The sequence below is a fragment of the Eumetopias jubatus genome, unplaced genomic scaffold (assembly GCF_037043125.1).
Source record: "Eumetopias jubatus isolate StellerSeaLion01/CBP00866 unplaced genomic scaffold, mEumJub1_p1.0 scaffold_10, whole genome shotgun sequence".
Lineage (NCBI taxonomy): Eukaryota > Metazoa > Chordata > Mammalia > Carnivora > Otariidae > Eumetopias > Eumetopias jubatus.
In genome coordinates, this window is record NW_028274816.1 from 18,997,338 (window position 1) to 19,018,012 (window position 20,675).

Below are 20,675 nucleotides of genomic sequence, written 5' to 3' on the forward strand. Positions count from 1 at the left end.
CTTATAAATGAAGCAATAGCATACTTTCGATACTGACTTCTATAATCACAGAGCACTTGAATTTAAATATGGTTTTATGGTGAATGATACTTTAGATAAACCACATAAATTACCTTAAGAGATAAGATTTGTTCAGTTTTGGTCTACAATTGGCTTGAGTCTATAACATGTTAATTATTTGATGAATTTAGAAAGCTCACATTAAAATACCAGTATAAAAAGCATGTTTTGATTGTGAAAAGCCATATAATTAATATGTGAGAGTTTATTTCTAAATACATTAATTATTCTTGCAGCACACATTTAAACCTGAGTCTGACAGTGTGATATGGTTGAAAGCCTATTCAATTTAGTGTCAGAGGCAACTGGTTTCATACCTCACCTCTAAGACCTACAAGTTCTTGATGTTCTTGATTCTCGGGTCCTCTCCATAGATGCCATTTTTCTTTAAAATAATGTGAACCCCAAAGAACAGTTGTGGGGCTGGAAAGAGCAAACTCATATAAAACTCTGACACCTTTTCAATCAAAGTTATTACTGCTACTTTTGACATAAAGGAAGAAAAAATTAAGATGTTATAATGGAACATTTCCTCAAATCTAAAGTAATTAAACCACATTGAAAATTACTAGAAAAAGAACTGGAAATAATGAGTTTGCATAGTTTACCTAGAGCAATTTCTTACAAGCATAAAACTCTGAGGACATCTGAAATACTTTGTCAGTAATACTCCTTTTCTCTCCTTGCAGTACTTCTGAATGGCTACTATCTGTGATGCATTGGAAAATTGCCGTTCTATCCCTGGGTGTATGTGATAAGAGCAGAGCCTGAAGAAATAAAAGGTAGCTGGTGCTTTGGTCATGTCTTAGGAACTGTGTTTCCAAACTACAAGAAAGAAGAGCTTCACCTTTGGCAGACCTGTAAGTCACCTTTAAGCTTGTTTAAGTATATTTTCTTATTTCACCCATGATCATCTCCTTTATTTCTTAACAGAAGGTCAGTTCTTTCACTGTCTTAAAGAAATCTTTAAAATCACATATATTTGCTGTTAAACTATTAGGGCTGACAAGCAGAAGGGAATAGCATACTGCTCCCAATAACTTACTCTTAGTAACTGCTCTGGAACCTGTGCATGAATAAGGGCTTTCTACAAATCTGGCATGCTCTGGTTGTATTTAGTTTGCTGTTGAATGTGTCATGAGTTGATGAGCTCTGCCAAGTTCACCGTGGAAGAAAGTACCTTCCTCCATCTTTCTTAATAGGTTGGTAAGCTTCAGTTATTTCTTCATTATCTCTAATGTGTTTTTTAAAGAACTGACCTAAATGTTGCTTGTCTTTTCTTTGAGGGCCTCTAAGTCACTTGAAAATAATGAATTTTATACATCCCCCCCCCCAAAAGATACTTATCTATGCTGTTCTGGTAATGCTGCTTTTTCTGTGTTTCACTACAAATATGTTTCTGTATTTCCATCATAATGATAATGTCTAATTGGCTATGTGTCCAGCTAAAATATACATATTGACTGGGATGTCAGCAAGGTGTCAGAACAGGAGGTCCCTGGCTATAGCTCCCAGTCACAGAAGGAGCAACAAACACTTATCCACAGATAATGATTTCGTGAAAATCCCAGAACCTAGAGTGAGGGTAAAGGATGCCCTTAGACCACAAAATACAAGAAAAGCCACATTAAGTTACAAGGTTACAAGGAGTAGTTTCACTTTGACTGCATCAACCTTCCCCGAGGCTTATACAATGCCACACTGAGAGGGAATCTCTGTGCTGACAGTTTCACCAGGGGATAACAGAGAGCCCCAAGTGGATACCCAGCTTCCACAGCATTCCAAGCTACTTCCTAAGAGGCCTGTCCAGTTCTTTTTCATGGGGGAAGTGGCAGGGCTAGATTACTTGGGGTGAGCTGGGAACAAAGAAGGGGTCAAGGCTCACAGTGACCAGTGATGGTACTGCATCCCTGCTGGCAATATCACCTGACCAGTGAGTGCAACCATCCATTTGGCCCACCCATGGAGCAGAGCCGGTGGCCCTATTTTGCTAAAGAGCACAGTTGGCAGTTCTGCCAAGCTCAGGTTTCCAGATGGCAGTCCAGCCCAGCAACAGAGCACAGCTGTTGGCCCCACCCACAGAGAGAGCCAAGATGGAGACCCTGCCCAGCTGCAGAACATGTAGCCTGTGACTCTGCCCATCCAGAGAGCAACCCTGCCCTACTGCAGAGCTCAGCCTAAAACTTCCCCGAGGCAAAGAGCTAAGCCAGTGATCCCACAAAACTGAGGAGCACATCCTGGGGCATTGAGGGAGCAGAGAGCTCAGAGAATGACCCCACCGGTTTGATGATGAAGCCCAGCTCCCACTGCCACCCAACTGAAAGATAAAGCTTCTAACCTTAATCAGCCGGGGAGTCTAGGGAGTCTATCAGCAGCCCTGCCCAGCTGACCTGCCTGAACTGTCAACATGGTAGCAAACCCAGCCCCAGGGAGAACAGCCAGCAGCACTGCTGGGAGGAGAACCCAACCAGTGATCCTGCCCAACTATAGTGCACAGCCTGTGGCCCTGATGAATTGCAGAGACCATCCTGCAGCCCTGCCTGAAGGCAGAGTCCAGCATGCAGCAGCAAAACTCTGAAAAGCGTAGCCTGGGGCCCCACCTGACCAGGGGTGATTGTGGAGTTCAACCTATGGAGCCACTCAATTGCAGAGTCCAACCAGTGGCTTTACCCTACCAGGGAAACTAATAAATGAACTCAGTAAAGTTATAGGGTAGAAAATCAACATACAGAAATTAATTGACAACAAAGTATCTGAAAAAGAAATTAAGGAAACCATCCTATTTACAAGGACATCAAAAAGAATAAAATACTTGGGGACACATTTAACCAAGGAAATGAAAGATACATATAATAATATGTAAAACATTGATGAAACAAATTGAAGAAGACACAAATAAATTTAAAGATACCCCATGTTCATGGATTAGAAGAATTAGTATTGTGAAAATGCCCATACTACCAAAAGTGATCTACATATTTAATGCTATCCCCCATCAAAATCCCAATGGTAGTTTTCACAGAACTAGGAAAAAAAGTACAAAAGTTTGGGAGTACCTGGGTGGCTCAGTCAGTTAAGCATCAGACTCTTGATTTTGGCTTGGGTCACAAATCTTGGGGTTGTGACATTGAGCCCCATTTTGGGCTCTGTGCGCAGTGGAGAGTCTGCTTGGGATTCTCTCTCTTGCTCTCCCCCTCCCCACTGTGCTCATTCTCTCTCTCTCTCTCTGTGTCTCTCTCTCTCAAATAAATAAATCTTTAAAAAAGGGGAGTATGTCAGAGGGGGAGACGAACCATGAGAGATGATGGACTCTGAAAAACAAACTGAGGGTTCTGGAGGGGAGGGGGGTGGGGGGATGGGTTAGCCTGGTGATGGGTATTGAGGAGGGCATGTTCTGCATGGAGCACTGGGTGTTATGAACAAACAATGAATCATGGAACACTGCACCAAAAACTAATGATGTAATATATGGTGATTAACATAACAATAAAAAAATTAAAAAAAAAATAAAAAAATAAATCTTTAAAAAAAAAAGTTTGTATGGAACCACAAAGACCCTAAGTAGACAAAGCAATCTCGAGAAAGAGCTTGATTTTGGCTCAGGTCACAATCTTGGGGTTGTGAGATTGAGCCCCATTTTGGGCTCCATGCTCAGTGGGAAGTCTGCTTGGGATTCTCTCTCTTCCACTCCCTCTGCCCCCCTCGCCCTGTGCTTGTTCTCTTTCTCTCTTTCTCTCAAATAAACAAATCTTAAAAAAAAAAAAAAAAAAAAGGTTTATATGGAAGCACAAAGACCCTAAATAGCCAAAGCAATCTTGAGAAAGAGGAACAAACCTGGAGGCATCACACTTCCTAGTACCGGCATAAAATAGATTCATAGGTTGGTGGAAGAGAATAGAGAACCCAGAAATAAACCCCCTTAAATATGATCAACTGATCTTCAACAGCTGTCAAGAATACACAATGGGGAGGGGCGCCTGGGTGGCTCAGTCCTTAAGCATCTGCCTTCGGCTCAGATCGTGATCCCAGGATCCTGGGATTGAGCCCTGCATCAGGCTCCCTGCTCCACGAGGAGTCTCCTTCTCCCACTCCCCCTGCTTGTGTTCCCTCTCGCTGTCTCTCTCTCTCTGTCAAATAAATAAAATCTTAAAAAAAAAAAATACACAATGGGGAAAAGATGTCTCTTCAATACATGGTGTTGGGAAAACCATAACCAAAAGGAAAAGAATGAAGATGGATCTTACCTTACACAACTCACAAACACTACCTCAAAATAAATTAAATCCTTAAATGTAAAATGTGAAACCATAAAACTCCTTGAAGAAACAAGGGAAGAAAACCTGACATTAGTCTTGGAATTATTTTTAGGTTCTGACACCAAAAGCACAGGCAACAAAAGCAAAAATGTACAAGTGGGACTATATCAAAGTAAAAAGCTTCAGTACAATAAAGGAAACCATCAATGAACCACAATATGATCTAGGAATTGGAAACAGAATCTCAAAGAGATATGTACACTCCCATGTTCATTACAGTGTTATTCACTGTAGTGAAGATATGGAAACAACGTAACTATCCATTGATGGATGAATGGATAAAGAAGATGTGCTGTATATAAGCCATGGAATAGTATTCAGCCATGAGAAAAAGGAAATTCTGCTAGTTGCAATAACATGGATGGATCTTGAAGGCATTGTGCTAAGTGAAATATGACAGAGAAAGACAAAACGCTGTATGATCTCAGCTGTATTTGGGATCTAAAAGAGTTGAAATAGTTAGAATGGTGGTTACCAGGGGCTGAAGGATGGGAGAAATGAAGAGATATTGGTCAAAGGATAGACTTTCATTTATAAAATGAGTAAGTTCTGGGGATCTAATGTACAGTATTGTGAGTTTAGCTAATTTTACTCTATTGTGTACTTGAAATATGCTAAGAAAGAAGATCTTAAATGTTCTCACCACACAGTGTTATCTATGTGAGGTGATAGATGTGTTAGCTAATGATTATGGTAATCATTTCAAAATATATATATATATTTATAGTATATATACATATACATGCATGTATATATACATATATATACATACCTTAATATATGAAATTATATTTGTTAATACTTCAATAAAATAAAAATATACATAGTGATATAGGTGGTACTTATTAAGAATAGTGAGAAGTGGCATACAAAGAAGGCAGAATACAGTTTATTTTTATTATTGTTATATTTATATAATTGTTATTTGGTTTTTATAAGATAAATGATTATTTCTGGAATTTGAAAAATTTAGAGAAATAACCAGAATTCATTCATTCACAGTCTGTCGCAGAGAACCATTGTTAATAATGTTATATAATTTATGTTTAATTTCCTTTTATGCATATGTTCATTTGTGTTAATATAACATTATAAATGTAATTCTATATTTTTATAATATTAACTTAATGCCTACACATTATGAGAATTCTGTGAATGTTACTCACAACTACTAATTTTCCATTCCATAGATGTAGTTCCGTTTATCTTTCTTTTTATTTCCATTTGGTATATATTTAAATTGTTTAATATTTATAAATTTTAAAAATGGACAAATGTTGAGGCATTTTATTGACCCTCTAATCTTCCAAGGAGAATAGCTTCAAAATCACTGATTTCAGTTATGGTGATGGATTATTTGGATGCAGGGATTGTGTCTCACCTTTAAAGCTCCAAGCTGTTGAAAAATTTCTGCCATGTGGTATCAGCTCAAATATTTGTGAGAAAATGAAATAATGAGTGACTAATATCTATAAATACATACTATGAAATTGCTTTCTTTCTGGTTGCCATGTCTAGACAAGGATCTAGGTAAATGTAATAAGCTATAAAAAGTGAGTAGCAGATATTTATTTAGAATACTAATATGTAGTGACCTCTGAAGTAATGTAAGTTGCTCTCAGTGGCATGTGATTATTGGTCAGAGGCCAAGTCTCTGGGAGTGGAACGTCTAGATACTGGCAGTTGAGAGTTAGCCAGCAATCTGAGGCCTACACTGCAAGAGATAAAGTAGAACTGGGCTTGACTTAAGCTGAAAATGATATTCAAAATCGTGTGCATGTGTAGGCATGGTATTACATCAATTGTCTTCTAACAGTGGCAACCACAAGGACTCCACTGTATCAGTATGGGAGAATAAAACATCTAGGTCTTATACCCCCAGCAACTTACCTTATCCATGATCTCCATACCACTTTTTTTTTTCTTTATTCTCATTCACATAAATACACCACTTTTGGAGTCTGAGAGACTAGTTCAAACCTAAATGTTGACACAGATAAATTAGCTATGTTTTATTTCCCTTTGTCCACATCCCAGGGTTATTGGGAAGATTAGGTGATGTGGTATCTATGAGGCATCTAGTACAGTTCCAAGGACCAGTGAAGTACATAAGGAATTATAGTTTCTGACCCTCCCCCATCTTAGAGCTGATGACATTTAGCTTAAATAATTTAAAGAGATTGATTTTTATTTTAAAACAAAGCAAATAACAATAAACTGCTTGAATCTCTGAGTGTCAACATTATAGGGCCATTAAAATTTGTGAGCTGGGAAAGCCCGTGATAAAAAATGATACTCTAGGAGAAATATTTTGTCAGCATTATAAAAGGTAGATTGGAAGTGGACAAGGGAATTGAACATGAAGATATAGCGGTTGTAGAAGTATCTGTAAGAATACTTTATCCAAAAAAATATGAGGCTAGGAAATTTGGAATTTCTTAATTTCCAGGATAAGAAGAAAGGCATGAAGTTGTACCTGTTTATTACTTAGACTCTTTTCATCAGTATTTATTCTAAGAAAGAAAGTACTTTGTCCTTAGATCAAATAAAGGAGAAGGAGACAAAATATTTTATTTTGGCGTACATGCACCAACTACATTCAGCATAGGTGGAATGTAGGTGAAACCCAAGTGAATAAGATTAGTGACTTCTAACATGTTAAGTCTCTTACAACTTAAAAATATTGAGAAGATACAAAAGAGTTAATGCATTGTACCTTCTATAAGAGTCTAACTTAATACCCTTCTTCTCCTTTGACTAGGCGATAAGAATAGCCAGATCCAAAAATCATCCCCAAAGGGATGTTGTATGAAACTAAATAATTTTACCTTCATTTAATCACACTTATTATGACTCTGCCATTTATGAGGAATATATTCTGCTACATTTACAAATAACTAACTTAACTAATACCACAGTAGTTTATAGTTCTCCCTGTTCTAGTGGGGTGGGGTGGGTTGATGAGCAGAAAGATAACTACTATTTCTTGTTGGAGTACGGTTACTTATGGAGATAATTCTATTTTCTCCTGACATTTATTACTAGCATTAACAGTTGGCACTCATTTTTTTTTTTTACAAAGAAACTTGAGTGCCACCACTTCCCCAAGGTTATTATATGCACAATGAATAGTAAAGCATAATACAGCTGAACTGTGATACATATGCTATCTATACCTACCAAGTGACTGGCTCCCACACACCAGCTTCCTTGTCTGAGATTAAAATTCCTGTAAAATTATAAATCAATTTAGTTCATGGAGTTCTTGATTGCTCACAAAGGAAGATGTTGAATTCACAATCCCCAAGGGTTTGCAATACCCTTAATTGAAATGCTTTAAATTGTACATAGAACAGGAATAGAGAATTCAGATGCCATTGAAATGTTTTTGTATATGTTCAGCTGAAATTGGAACACATAACATGATTGCATTATGATAGTAAAGCATTATTTCATATCAATAGTAATAACTGGATTTTGTTTAGGGAATAAAATTAATTGCCCGGCACTTCATTTGGTCTGGAAACATGAGCAAGTAACTTTGTTTTGATTGCTCCTTGGAAGGTGATTAAAAGTAGATAATCAGGGCGCCTGGGTGGCTCAGTTGGTTAAGTGACTGCCTTCGGCTCAGGTCATGATCCTGGAGTCCCGGGATCGAGTCCCACATCGGGCTCCCTGCTCGGCGGGGAGTCTACTTCTCCCTCTGACCCTCTTCCCTCTTGTGCTCTCTATCTCTCATTCTCTCTCTCTAATAAATAAATAAAATCTTTAAAAAAATTAAAAAAAATAAATAAAAGTAGATAATCATTTTGTCACAAAGGCCAGTGCAGAAGCACAACTGAATAAGCCATGAGTGGTGCATGTGAACTCCATTCTGATTGGGGGTTTCCACTATGAAATCCATTAGATTTGCTGCTTTTGTTTGAGCAGCTGTTGATCTGCAAATATATTCATTGTAAATGTTTATATTAAACATTTAGACACAGTGTGCAGTTTGCATTGTTTTAATCCAATAAAAAGGTATCCACGGGCACCCAGTTTTGCATCTTTTAATAAAATGTGTAATGCATTTATAATGGATCCAAACACATTGCCATGAAGTTGGTTTTTTCCTCCCATTGCAAAAGACAATGACTCAAGTATTTTGGTGAATTGTTGGCAAGTTGTCTTTCCAAAGTGAAATTAAACTTTAGAAAATGTCCCTAGATCTTAAATTCAAGAGTCAGCCCCTCTTGTCAGCGGTGCCTCCAAGTGTTAGGGGAAAGTGAAAATTGTCTGGAATTTACTCCAAAGAGACATACTTAATGTGACTCCCTAAATAATGTCATTGGATGGTAAGCTGATGTTCATGGTTTAAGTGTAATTTAGTTGTCTTTGTCAGTAGAATGTAATATGTTAGTTCCATATTGGTGACTCCTTTAGCATCTAAGATGTATATGACAGTGGATCAGAAAAGAAATACATAGCTCAGGACTCCTGTTAATCACCTTTTTATTTTCAAAGGCTTATTATCACTTTAAGTATCCATAATCCTCTTTCAGTATAATAATCTTAGAATGTGTTCAACCAATGGCATTTATTAAGATTTTATTTGGACTGTTTAGTATAGCATGCTTGGTAGTTAGATGGAAGCTGTGTGAACCTTGTACTGTTATAACCTCTTTAAAGTTCACTTTAAACACTCATGAAAATCACGTGATTTGTACCATAGAGGCTTATTGTGAAGTTTGAATGGAGTGTTGTAATGGACGTCACTAATTGGTGATGTCTGCGTATACAGCAAGTGAAAAATATATAACCACTTCTTTCTTTAGGCAGTGTTAGCATTATCCAGGAGAAAGGTTTGGCCTGCATGAGTTCCTGTAATTTTCTTCATTCATTGTCACTGAGGGGTAGTACTATTTGTTTTGGGGTAAACAAATAGACTAGAAATAAACTATCATTAAAAAATAATAAACCTGGAATCAACTGCATAATGGGCAAAAACACATGATGCTTTAGTTTCTTTTTTGTAACCTTCTAATGCAACATGTGACAGCTGGGAAAGGAATAGCCAGTACAGAGTCATATGATTTTTGAAATGCCACCAGGTCTGTAGAAGAACAACAAGATGCAGTTTTCTGTCTGGGAGTGACTTTGACCCCATTCCCTGTTGCTGCTGATGGAGACTTAAGGCAACATGTAGAGGAATGGAGGGATGGTGAACCAAATGCACCACTTGGGTCTTCTTTGTCTGTTTTCAGATTATTGTTTCCCAGACCCTTGGTATAAGGCTTTTATTATTTGCTTTATAGTTTCTATGTTTCTTATTGTATGTATCACAAGGATCCCATAAGCTAAATGAATGACTTCTTAGACAAAACTAAATGTTTTTCAAAAGCTATTTGAATGGTATCCCTGATATACTAATAAACCTTTAACTCTGTCTTCAATAACTACACATTTCTTCTCATTTCTCTTTAGAAGCCTCCATAAGTAGTTGGTGATAGGTTTAATAGAGGTCAAATGAATAGAAATTAGGATTTTAACCTTATTATTGAATTAATGGTGTATCCCCAATACAACCATTGGAGAGACACAGCTTTTACTATGTACTTAGGAAGAGTAATTGGATGAACAGAGTCAAGAGATAATGATTGTAAAACCTGGCATTTGTACTTGGCCTCACTCCTTTGCAGAGCACATTTGAGGTGCATTATATCATTTGGTTATTGTTTTATTTTAGTATGTCAAGTGCTGTGCTCTGGGTCCCACAACCCATTTGCCTTATAGGAGAGAAAACTGTGTAGCTCCTTACAATTTGGCTGCAGCCTAACTTCCAGGGTTTTCTCAAGAGAGGATCTTAAAAATAAATTGAATTGATGTAGAACTATGAGAGAGAATATTAGAAGGGAATTAATTTAGTCTAAGGTTTCAGGAGAGGCATCCCTAAGGTAGTACATGTTGAAATGGCGCAGGATGCTAAACAGTCAACTGTGTAGGAAGTGGGATGGGGGAAAGGATTTCATAGTTTAGGAAATAGCAGCAGAGGAGAATAGAGGAACAAGGGCCATTGGTGGAAAAAAGGGAGTTTATGTTGAGGAAGCATGAAAGAGAGAGAGAGAGAACCATTGAGTGAGATGACAAGAGTGAGTGATGGCAGGCTGGAGAGATAAGAGATGAGAGGAAAGGGGAAGAATGGAAAGTTAGGAGAGAGAAAAAGAAAGCAAGCAAGGAAAGAAAATGAGAATTGGGTAAATAAGGAAAGGGCTAGGGACTCAGGGCTAGAACAGTCAGCATTTTAAGCCACATTCAAATTTTGGACATCCTATGTTATGAAAGCACTTGGAGTGCTAAAGATGACCACGCCATAATCAAATTTGGGAAGTGTGGTTCCATAAAGGGAAGAGGATGATTTCTCACTTTAGAAGTTTAAAATCTAGGGGTGCCTGGATGGCTCAGTCTATTGAACATTCAATTCTGGGTTTCAGCTCAGATCATGGTCTCAGAGTCCTGAGATCGAGTCCCCCCAATGGGCTCCCTGCTCAGCATGGAGTCTACTTGAGATTCTCTCTGTCTCCCTTTACCCCTCCCCCTACTCGTGCACTCTCTCCCTCACTCTCTAAAATAAACAAAATCTTTAAAAAGAATTTCAAATCTATGGGAGAGAGGAAGAAGTAGAAAAAATACATAACAAAAATACTGCAGAATGACAAAAACAACATGATATGAGTAAGTAAAGGGGGCTATCATGATTTATGGAAAGAAAACCAATCCAAACCTAAAGGAGAAGATGGAACATAAATTGATATCTGAGATGAGTCTTTAAAGAATTAATAACTGTCAGAAGAAAAATAAATAAATATGTCCTAGGCAGAGGAAACAATCCAGGATGGTCATACTAAAAGAGAGAAGGAGAGAGAGAGAGAGGAGGGGAGGGAGGGAGGAAGGAAAGAGAAGAGGGAAACCTAACAAGTGTTGGGAAGGATGTGGAGAAATGAGAGCACTTCAACTTTGCTGGTGGGAATAGAAAATGGTTCATCTGCTGTGGAAAACAGTTTGTCAGTCCCTCAAAAAATAAACATAAAATTACCACATAATCCAGCAATTCCAGTCCTAGATATATACTCAAAATAATTGAAAACAAGATATTCAAACACATAGGGGCATACACATGCTATTCATAATAGTCAAAATGGAGGAGCAACTCAAATGTCCATCAACAGATGAATAGGTATTGAAATTGAAGCATGCACGTACAGAGGAATATTATTCATCCATAAAAAGGGAACAAAGTAGAGATACATGCTACAGTATAGATAAACCTCAAAAGTATTATGCTGAGTATAAGAAGCCAGACACTTAAGGTCATATAGAACATGATTCCATTTATATGAAAGATCTAGAATAGGAAAATCCATAGAAAGAGAAAACAGATGCCATTTGCCAAGGGCTGGAGTAAGAGGAAAAATAGGGAATAATTGCTTAATGGCCATAGGGTTTCCTTTTCTTTTTTTTTTTTTAAGATTTTATTTATTTATTTATTTGACAGAGACAGAGATAGCGAGAGCAGGAATACAAGCAGGGGTAGTGGGAGAGGGAGAAGCAGGCTTCCTGCAGAGCAGGGAGCCCGATGTGGGACTTGATCCCAGGACCCTGAGATCATGACCTGAGCCGAAGGCAGACGCTTAATGACTGAGCCACCCAGGCGCCCACAGGGTTTCCTTTTCAAGTGACGGATAGATTTTGGAACTAGATAGAGGTAGTGTTTGCACAATATTGTGAGTGTACTAAATGCCACTAAATGGTTCACTTTAAATGGTTAATTTTATATTTTGTGAATTTCCCCTCAAAAATAAAACTGAGAAGTTTAAACTTCATACGTAAAGTCATGGGGAGCACTGAAAGGAAGAACGAATTTAAAAAATGGAAGATGAAGAAGAGAGCAAGGAGAGGAGGAAAGAAGGCAGATCACACATGTGTTTCTGAAAGATGACTCTGCCAAAAAAAAAAAAAAAAAAAAAAGAATAAAACCCTGCAGAAGAGGCAGTGCATTCTGTGAATCGAGCTTTAGATTTCCTGGAGACAGGTCTGGGAAGAAATTTGAATCTGAAATGTGTATTTGGGTGTACTGTTTAAACCTTGTAATCAAAAGAGCTGTTCCTTTAAAAATGATTTTAGGATGAGCACTTCAAGTCCACATTTTCTAACTAGCCATCAGGTCTTATAATTATTTTTAGGTTGAAAAGTTTTAGAGAAATGTAAGAGCGAAACTCAGAGAAATATCCTCAGGGGGGTCACATTGTATAAAGCATCTCTGCAGAAAGCTGGGATTCCCGGAGTTAGGACTCAGCAGAGCCAATTATCCAAAGATTTATGAGCAAATTGGTCTAACTGATAAAGACAGGACATAATCCAATAACAAAATTTTGATTTTTATTCCCAAACTTTAAAGTGTGTTTCTGTGTGTGTGTTTGTGCGTGTGCGACCACATGCCTAACCAAGTAATTATAAAATGCTGAATTCTGTGATTGACTTTCCATCCTAGGAAAGAGTAAATGAAAAGTCTTTCCTGCTGTTTGGGGTACAGACCATATGATCTGAGAGATCAGCTCACACTAAGCAATTGACATGACAGGATGGAATGGTTTTATGATTCCTGTTGGCCAAGTTCTATCCAAATAATGTCGGGGATATAAATTGGTGTAGCCCCTATGATAGACAGCATGGAGTTTCCTCAAAAAGCTAAAAATAAAAATACCATATGATCCAGCATTTCCACTACTGATATTGACCCTAAATATGAAAACACTAAATTAGAAAGATATATGTACCCCAATGTTTATTGCAGCATTATTTACAATAGCCAAGATATGGAAGCAATCCAAGTATCCATCTATAGATGGATGGATAAAGAAGATGTGGGGTGTGTGTGTGTGTGTGTATGTGTATATATATGTATATACATATATATAATGGAATATTACTCAAGCATAAACAAGAATGAGATCTTGCCATTTGTAACAAAATGGATGGATCTAGAGGATATTGTGCTAAGTGAAATAAGTTAGAGAAAGACAAATACCATATGATTTCTCTTATATGTGGAATCTAAAGTGCATGCACACACACACACACACACACACACACACACACACACACAGCCTCATAAATAGAACAAGCTGGTGGTTGCCAGAAGTAGGGCAGTGAGGGGATGGTTGAAATAGGTGAAGGGGATTAAGAGGTACATAAAAACATCCAATTATAAAATAAATAAGTCATGGGGATGAAAAGTACAGCAGAGAGAATGTAGTCAGTGGTGTTATAATAACATTGTATGGTGACAGATGGTGACTACACATACGTGGTGAGCATTATGTAACGTACAGAATTGTCAAATCACTATGTTGTACACATGAATATAACATTGTATGTCAAGTGTAATTCAAATTTTAAAAAGGAAAGAAAAACAAACAGTGCTTGGAATAAAGAGATTAGGGAAGGTAATCTTAGCTAAATATCTTCTCATTCTTGGGTCTCCTTCATCTCCTTGCTTTTTTTTTATTTTTTTAAAGATTTTATTTATTTATTCATGAGAGACAGGGAGAGAGAGAAGCAGAGGGAGAAGCAGGCTCCCAAGGAGTAGGGAGCCCGATACGGGACTCAATCCCAGGACCCTGGGATCATGACCCAAGCCAAAGGCAGACGCCCAACCATCTGAGACACCCAGGCGCCCTCCTTCATGTCTTTGTATCATGAGTGTGTTGAAGATAAGTAGTTCTCTAACTTATTTTGCATAAGGAATCACTGAGGGAAGGTGTTAAAATGCAAATTCTTGGGCCACAGGCAAATATACTCTGACCCAGTAGTACTTGATCCTGATATTACTAACATGAGAAATATTGAAAAGGCAATGTTTAAGGTTTAAGGTACATTCCTGCTCAAGCATTCTATGGCTCAATAATCTTATCTTGCTTCCTATGGCAACAGTATCTTTACCAACCATGATGAATCACATCCATAGAATTTTTGTGACATGACTAATCACACACATAGTCATGTTGATTTCCTCTTCAAGCAAAATACATTGATGGTGTTTTTTCTTTAATCACACTATGAAGAATATAAAGGGTGTAGAAGTAAGTAGTGAATTGAATGAAAACCCTAAGACTTGTGCTTTCTTTCTTTCTTTCTTTCTTTTTTTTTTTTTTTAAAGATTTTATTTATTTATTTGACAGAGAGAGACACAGTGAGAGCAGGAACACAAGCAGGGGGAGTGGGAGAGGGAGAAACAGACTTCCCGCTGAGCAGGGAGCCCGATGTGGGACTCGATCCCAGGACCCTGGGATCATGACCTGAGCCGAAGGCAGACGCTTAATGACTTGGGCACCCAGGCACCCAAGACTTGTGCTTTCTGAGTTAAGATTTTTATAGCTAGGTTTATTTCAACCCTGGCATACAGGTATCCCTGCTTTTCAAAGTTTTTGTTAGACCACTTCACTTTTATGAAAGACCTGCATTAGTACCTGTTTTTGCTAACAAAAAAGAAATCTCTGAGGAGGATTTTTACTTTTACAGGGAAAGGCCAAAAGCAAGAATAGTGTTCAGTGTCTGGTTTTGAGGCCCTCTGAGCAGGGACAGCTGCACCACCAAGCTCCTTCCCTGAGAACTACACTCAGCATCTCCTCACCAAGCGGCCATAGCTTTGAACTGTGTCTGTGAGCATCTGTGCTTTATCTCAATTTATTTTGCGCATCCATTAGGAAGATGTGTCCAAAAGTATCAGAAAAACCTAAGAGAGGTTATTTTTTGGGTCTGGGAACACTCAAAAATTTTCCCTGTAAATTGTAACTGCTTCTTCACTTGAATGCTCTACTTTCAGATAGCTGGGGAAACCTATATTAAGCTACCATTTATTTATTACCTCTGATAAACCAGACACTAGCATAAGTGATTCAAGGATAATAGAGCATCAACTCATGATCTGAAGGACATCAAGGTCACATAACCTTGTAGAGATATAGTTGCATGAAAATGCAGTAAGTATAATTAATGCAATAGAGAAACAGTACCAGAGAGGACTAATTAGTTTGTTTCAGGAACTAAGTTTTAATAGAGTATTTAGGCATATGAAATATTTTATTTAGCTAAGGAGAGACATTCAGATGATAATACAGTGGATATCAGTTGGATTGGATAGATCAGAAATATATTTGGAGAGATCTATCTTTTATATTAAATTATATGGACCAGGGTCCATGCACATGAATAAATGCTTCTGTAAGACCTGAAAATTGGAAAAGCACATAACCTAGGATTTAACATCAAGCATGTAATTGACTCTAAGCAGTAAGTTCCTGATTCATCTTGGAGCAGCTAGCTGACCAGGGACAGGAGGTAACATGGCTATGCTAAGGGAAAGTAGAACATATTGAAGAGTGTCTCTATATCAAATGTTTTGATACCCTACTATAATTCACGTGGGTAGGATGGTGGCATCTATGTAAAGCCAGGGGAATAAAAAGGTAACTAGTGTTAATTGAGGGTCATGCTGTGGCAGGCAGTGTTCTGATCACTGTACATATATTATCTAATCTGATCTTCTAAACTGTAATGTGAAGCAAGTGCCATAATTGGGTCTGATTTGCTGCTACAGAAACTGGGTTTAAGAGGCTAAGTGTTTTGCCCAAGATCACACAGCTGGTAGGAGAACCAAATGTAAACTATATTTATCTGATACGAAATTTTTTATCCTTTGCCTTGACTATCCCACAATACTGCTTTCTAGCAAGCAATGGAGCTCTGAGGCATGGCCTAGATACAGGTGTTGCATATGTTTACCATTTTTTAAAAAAATTTTCTTATTGTTATGTTAATCACCATACATTACATCATTAGTTTCTGATGTAGTGTTCCATGATTCATTGTTTGTGCATTACACCCAGTGCTCCATGCAGAATGTGCCCTCTTTAATACCTATCACCAGGCTAACCCATCCCCCCACCACCCTCCCCTCTAGAACCCTCAGTTTGTTTTACAGAGTCCATCGTCTCTCATGGTTCGTCTCCCCGTCCGACTTACTCCCCTTCATTCTTCCCCTCCTCCTATCTTCTTCTTTTTCTTTTTTCTTAACATATGTTACATTATTTGTTTCAGAAGTACAGATCTGTGATTCAACAGTCTTGCACAATTCACAGCGCTCACCATAGCACATACCTTACCCAATGTCTATCACCCAGCCACCCCATCCCTCCCACCCCTCCCACCCCCCACCACTCCAGCAACCCTCAGTTTGTTTCCTGAGATTAAGGATTCCTCATATCGGTGAGGACATATGTTACATGTCTTTCTCTGATTGACTTATCTCACTCAGCATAACACCCTCCAGTTCCATTCACGTCATTGCAAATGGGAAGATCTCATTCCTTTTTAGGGCTGCATCATATTCCACATTTTCTTTAACCATTCATCTGTCGATGGACATCTTGGCTCTTTCCACAGTTTGGCTATTGTGGACATTGCTGCTATAAACATTGGGGTACACGTACCCCTTCGGATCCCTACATTTGTATCTTTGGGGTAAATACCCAGTGGTGCAATTGCTAGATCGTATGCTGGCTCTATTTCCAACTGTTTGAGGAACCTCCATACTGTTTTCCAGAGTGGTTGCACCAGCTTGCATTCCCACCAACAGGGTAGGAGGGTTCCCCTTTCTCCGCATCCCCGGCAACATCTTTCGTTTCCTGACTTGTTAATTTTAGCCATTCTGACTGGTGTGAGGTGGTATCTCATTGAGGTTTTGATTTGGATTTCCCTGATGCTGAGCGATGTTGAGCACTTTTTCATGTGTCTGTTGGCCATTTGGATGTCTTCTTTGGAGAAATGTCTGTTCATGTCTTCTGCCCATTTCTTGATTGGATTATTTGTTCTTTGGGTGTTGAGTTTGATAAGTTCTTTATAGATTTTGGATACTAGCCCTTTATCTGATATGTCATTTGCAAATATTTTCTCCCATTCTGTCGGTTGTCTTTTGGTTTTGTGGACTGTTTCTTTTGCTGTGCAAAAGCTTTTTATCTTGATGAAATCCCAATAGTTCATTTCTGCCCTTGCTTCCCTTGCCTTTGGCGATGTTTCTAGGAAGAAGTTGCTGTGGCTGAGGTCGAAGAGGTTGCTGCCTGTGTTCTCCTTTAGGATTTTGATGGACTCCTGTCTCACGTTTAGGTCTTTCAACCATTTGGAGTCTATTTTTGTGTGTGGTGTAAGGAAATGGTCCAGTTTCATTCTTCTGCATGTGGCTGTCCAATTTTCCCAACACCATTTGTTGAAGAGGCTATCTTTTTTCCATTGGACATTCTTTCCTGCTTTGTCAAAGCTGAGTTGACCATAGAGTTGAGGGTCCATTTCTGGGCTCTCTTTTCTGTTCCATTGATCTATGTGTCTGTTTTTGTGCCAGTACCATACTGTCTTGATGACGACAGCTTTGTAATAGAGCTGGAAGTCTGGAATTGTGTGGCGCCAGCTTTGCTTTTCTTTTTCAATATTCCTCTGGCTATTCGGGGTCTCTTCTGGTTCCATACAAATTTTAGGATTATTTGTTCCATTTCTTTGAAAAAAGTGGATGGTATTTTGATGGGGATTGCACTGAATGTGTAGATTGCTCTAGGTAGCATTGACACCTTCACTATGTTTGTTCTTCCAATCCATGAGCATGGAACGTTTTTCCATTTCTTTGTGTCTTCTTCAATTTCTTTCATGAGTATTTTATAGTTTTCTGAGTACAGATCCTTTGCCTCTTTAGTTAAATTTATTCCTACGTATCTTATGGTTTTGGGTGCAATTGTAAATGGGATCGACTCCTTGATTTGTCTCTCTTCAGTCTTGTTGTTGGTGTATAGGAATGCCACTGATTTCTGTGCATTGATTTTATATCCTGCTACTTTACTGAATTCCTGAATGAGTTCTAGCAGTTTTGGGGTGGAATCTTTTGGGTTTTCCACATACAGTATCATATCATCTGCAAAGAGTGAGAGTTTGACTTCCTCTTTGCCAATTTGGATGCCTTTGATTTCTTTTTGTTGTCTGATTGCTGTGGCTAGGACTTCTAATACTGTGTTGAATAGCAGTGGTGATAGTGGACATCCCTGCCGCATCCTGACCTTAGGGGAAAAGCTCTCAGCTTTTCCCCATTGAGAATGATATTCGCTGTAGGTTTTTCATAGATGGCTTTTATGATATTGAGGTATGTACCCTCTATCCCTATCCTCTGAAGAGTTTTGATCAAGAAAGGATGCTGTACTTTGTCAAATGCTTTTTCTGCTTCTATTGAGAGGATCATATGATTCTTGTTCTTTCTTTTGTTAATGTATAGTGTATCACATTGATTGATTTGCAGATGTTGAACCATCCTTGCAGCCCAGGGTTAAATCCCACTTGGTCGTGGTGAATAATCCTTTAAATGTACTGTTGGATCCTATTAGCTATATTTTGGTGAGAATTCTTACATCCATGTTCATCAAGGATACTGGTCTGTAATTCTCCTTTTTGATGGGGTCTTTGTCTGGTTTTGGGATCAAGGTAATGCTGGCCTCATAAAATGAGTTTGGAAGTTTTCCTTCCATTTCTATTTTTTGGAACAGTTTCAGGAAAATAGGTATTAATTCTTCTTTAAATATCTGATAGAATTCCCCTGGGAAGCCATCTGGCCCTGGGCTTTTGTTTGTTGGGAGATTTTTGATGACTGCTTCAATTTCCTTAGTGGCTATAGGTCTGTCAGGTTTTCTATTTCTTCCTGGTTCAGTTTTGGGAGTTGATACATCTCTAGGAATGCACCCATTTCTTCCAGGTTATCTAATTTGCTGGCATAGAGTTGCTCATAATATGTTCTTATAATTGTTTGTATTTCTTTGGTGTTGGTTGTGATCTTTCCTCTTTCATTCATGATTTTGTTGATTTGGGTCACTTTTCTTTTCTTTTTGATAAGTCTGGGCAGGGGTTTATCAATCTTGTTAATGCTTTCAAAGAACCAGCTCCTAGTTTCGTTGATCTGTTCTACTGTTCTTTTGGTTTCTAGTTCATTGATTTCTGCTCTGATCTTCATTATTTCTCTTCTCCTGCTGGGTTTAGGCTTTATTTGCTCTTCTTTCTCCAGCTCCTTTAGGTGTAGAGTTAGGTTGTGTATTTGACACCTTTCTTTTTTCTTGAGAACGGCTTGTATTGCTATATACTTTCCTCTCAGGACTGCCTTTGCTGTATCCCAAAGATTTTGAACAGTTGTGTTTTCATTTTCATTGTTTTCCATGAATTTTTTTAATTCTTCTTTAATTTTGTGGTTGACACATTCATTTTTTAGTAGGATGCTCTTTAGCCTCCATGTCTTTGAGTTCTTTCCGACTTTCCTCTTGTGATTGAGTTCTAGTTTCAAAGCATTTTGGTCTCAAAATATGCAGGGAATCATCCCAATCTTTTGGTACTGGTTGAGACCTGATTTGTTACCCAGGATGTGATCAATTCTGACGAATGTTCCATGGGCACTAGAGAAGAATGTGTATTCCGTTGCTTTGGGATGGGAAGTTCTGAATATGTCTGTGAAGTCCATTTGGTCCAGTGTGTCATTTAAAGTCTTTATTTCCTTTTGATCTTTTGCTTAGATGATCTGTCCATTTCAATCAGGGGGGTGTTAAAGCCCCCACTATTATTGTATTGTTGTCAATGTGTTTCCTCGCTTTTGTTATTAATTTTCTTATATAATTGGCTGCTCCCATGTTCGGGGCACAGATATTTACAATTGTTAGATCTTCTTGCTGGATAGACCCTTTAAGTAGGATATAGTGTCCTTCTTCATCTCTTATTACAGTCTTTGGTTTAAAATCTAATTTGTCTGATACAAGGATTGCCACCCCAGCTTTCTTTTTGTGTCATTAGCATGGTAAATGGTTTTCTACCTCCTCACTTTCTTTCTTTTTTTTTAAAGGTTTTTTATTTATTTATTTGAGAGAGAGAGAATGAGAGATAGAGAGCACGAGAGGGAAGAGGGTCAGAGGGAGAAGCAGACTCCCCGTCAAGCAGGGAGCCTGATGCGGGACTCGATCCCGGGACTCTGGGATCATGACCTGAGCCAAAGGCAGTCGCTTAACCAACTGAGCCACCCAGGCGCCCCTCCACCTCCTCACTTTCAATGTGGGGGTGTTTTTGGCTCTAAAATGAGTCTCTTGCAGACAGCATATTGATGGGTCTTGTTTTTTAATCCAATCTGATAGCCTGTGCCTTTTGATTGGGGCATTTGCCCATTTACATTCAGGGTAACTATTGAAAGGTATGAAT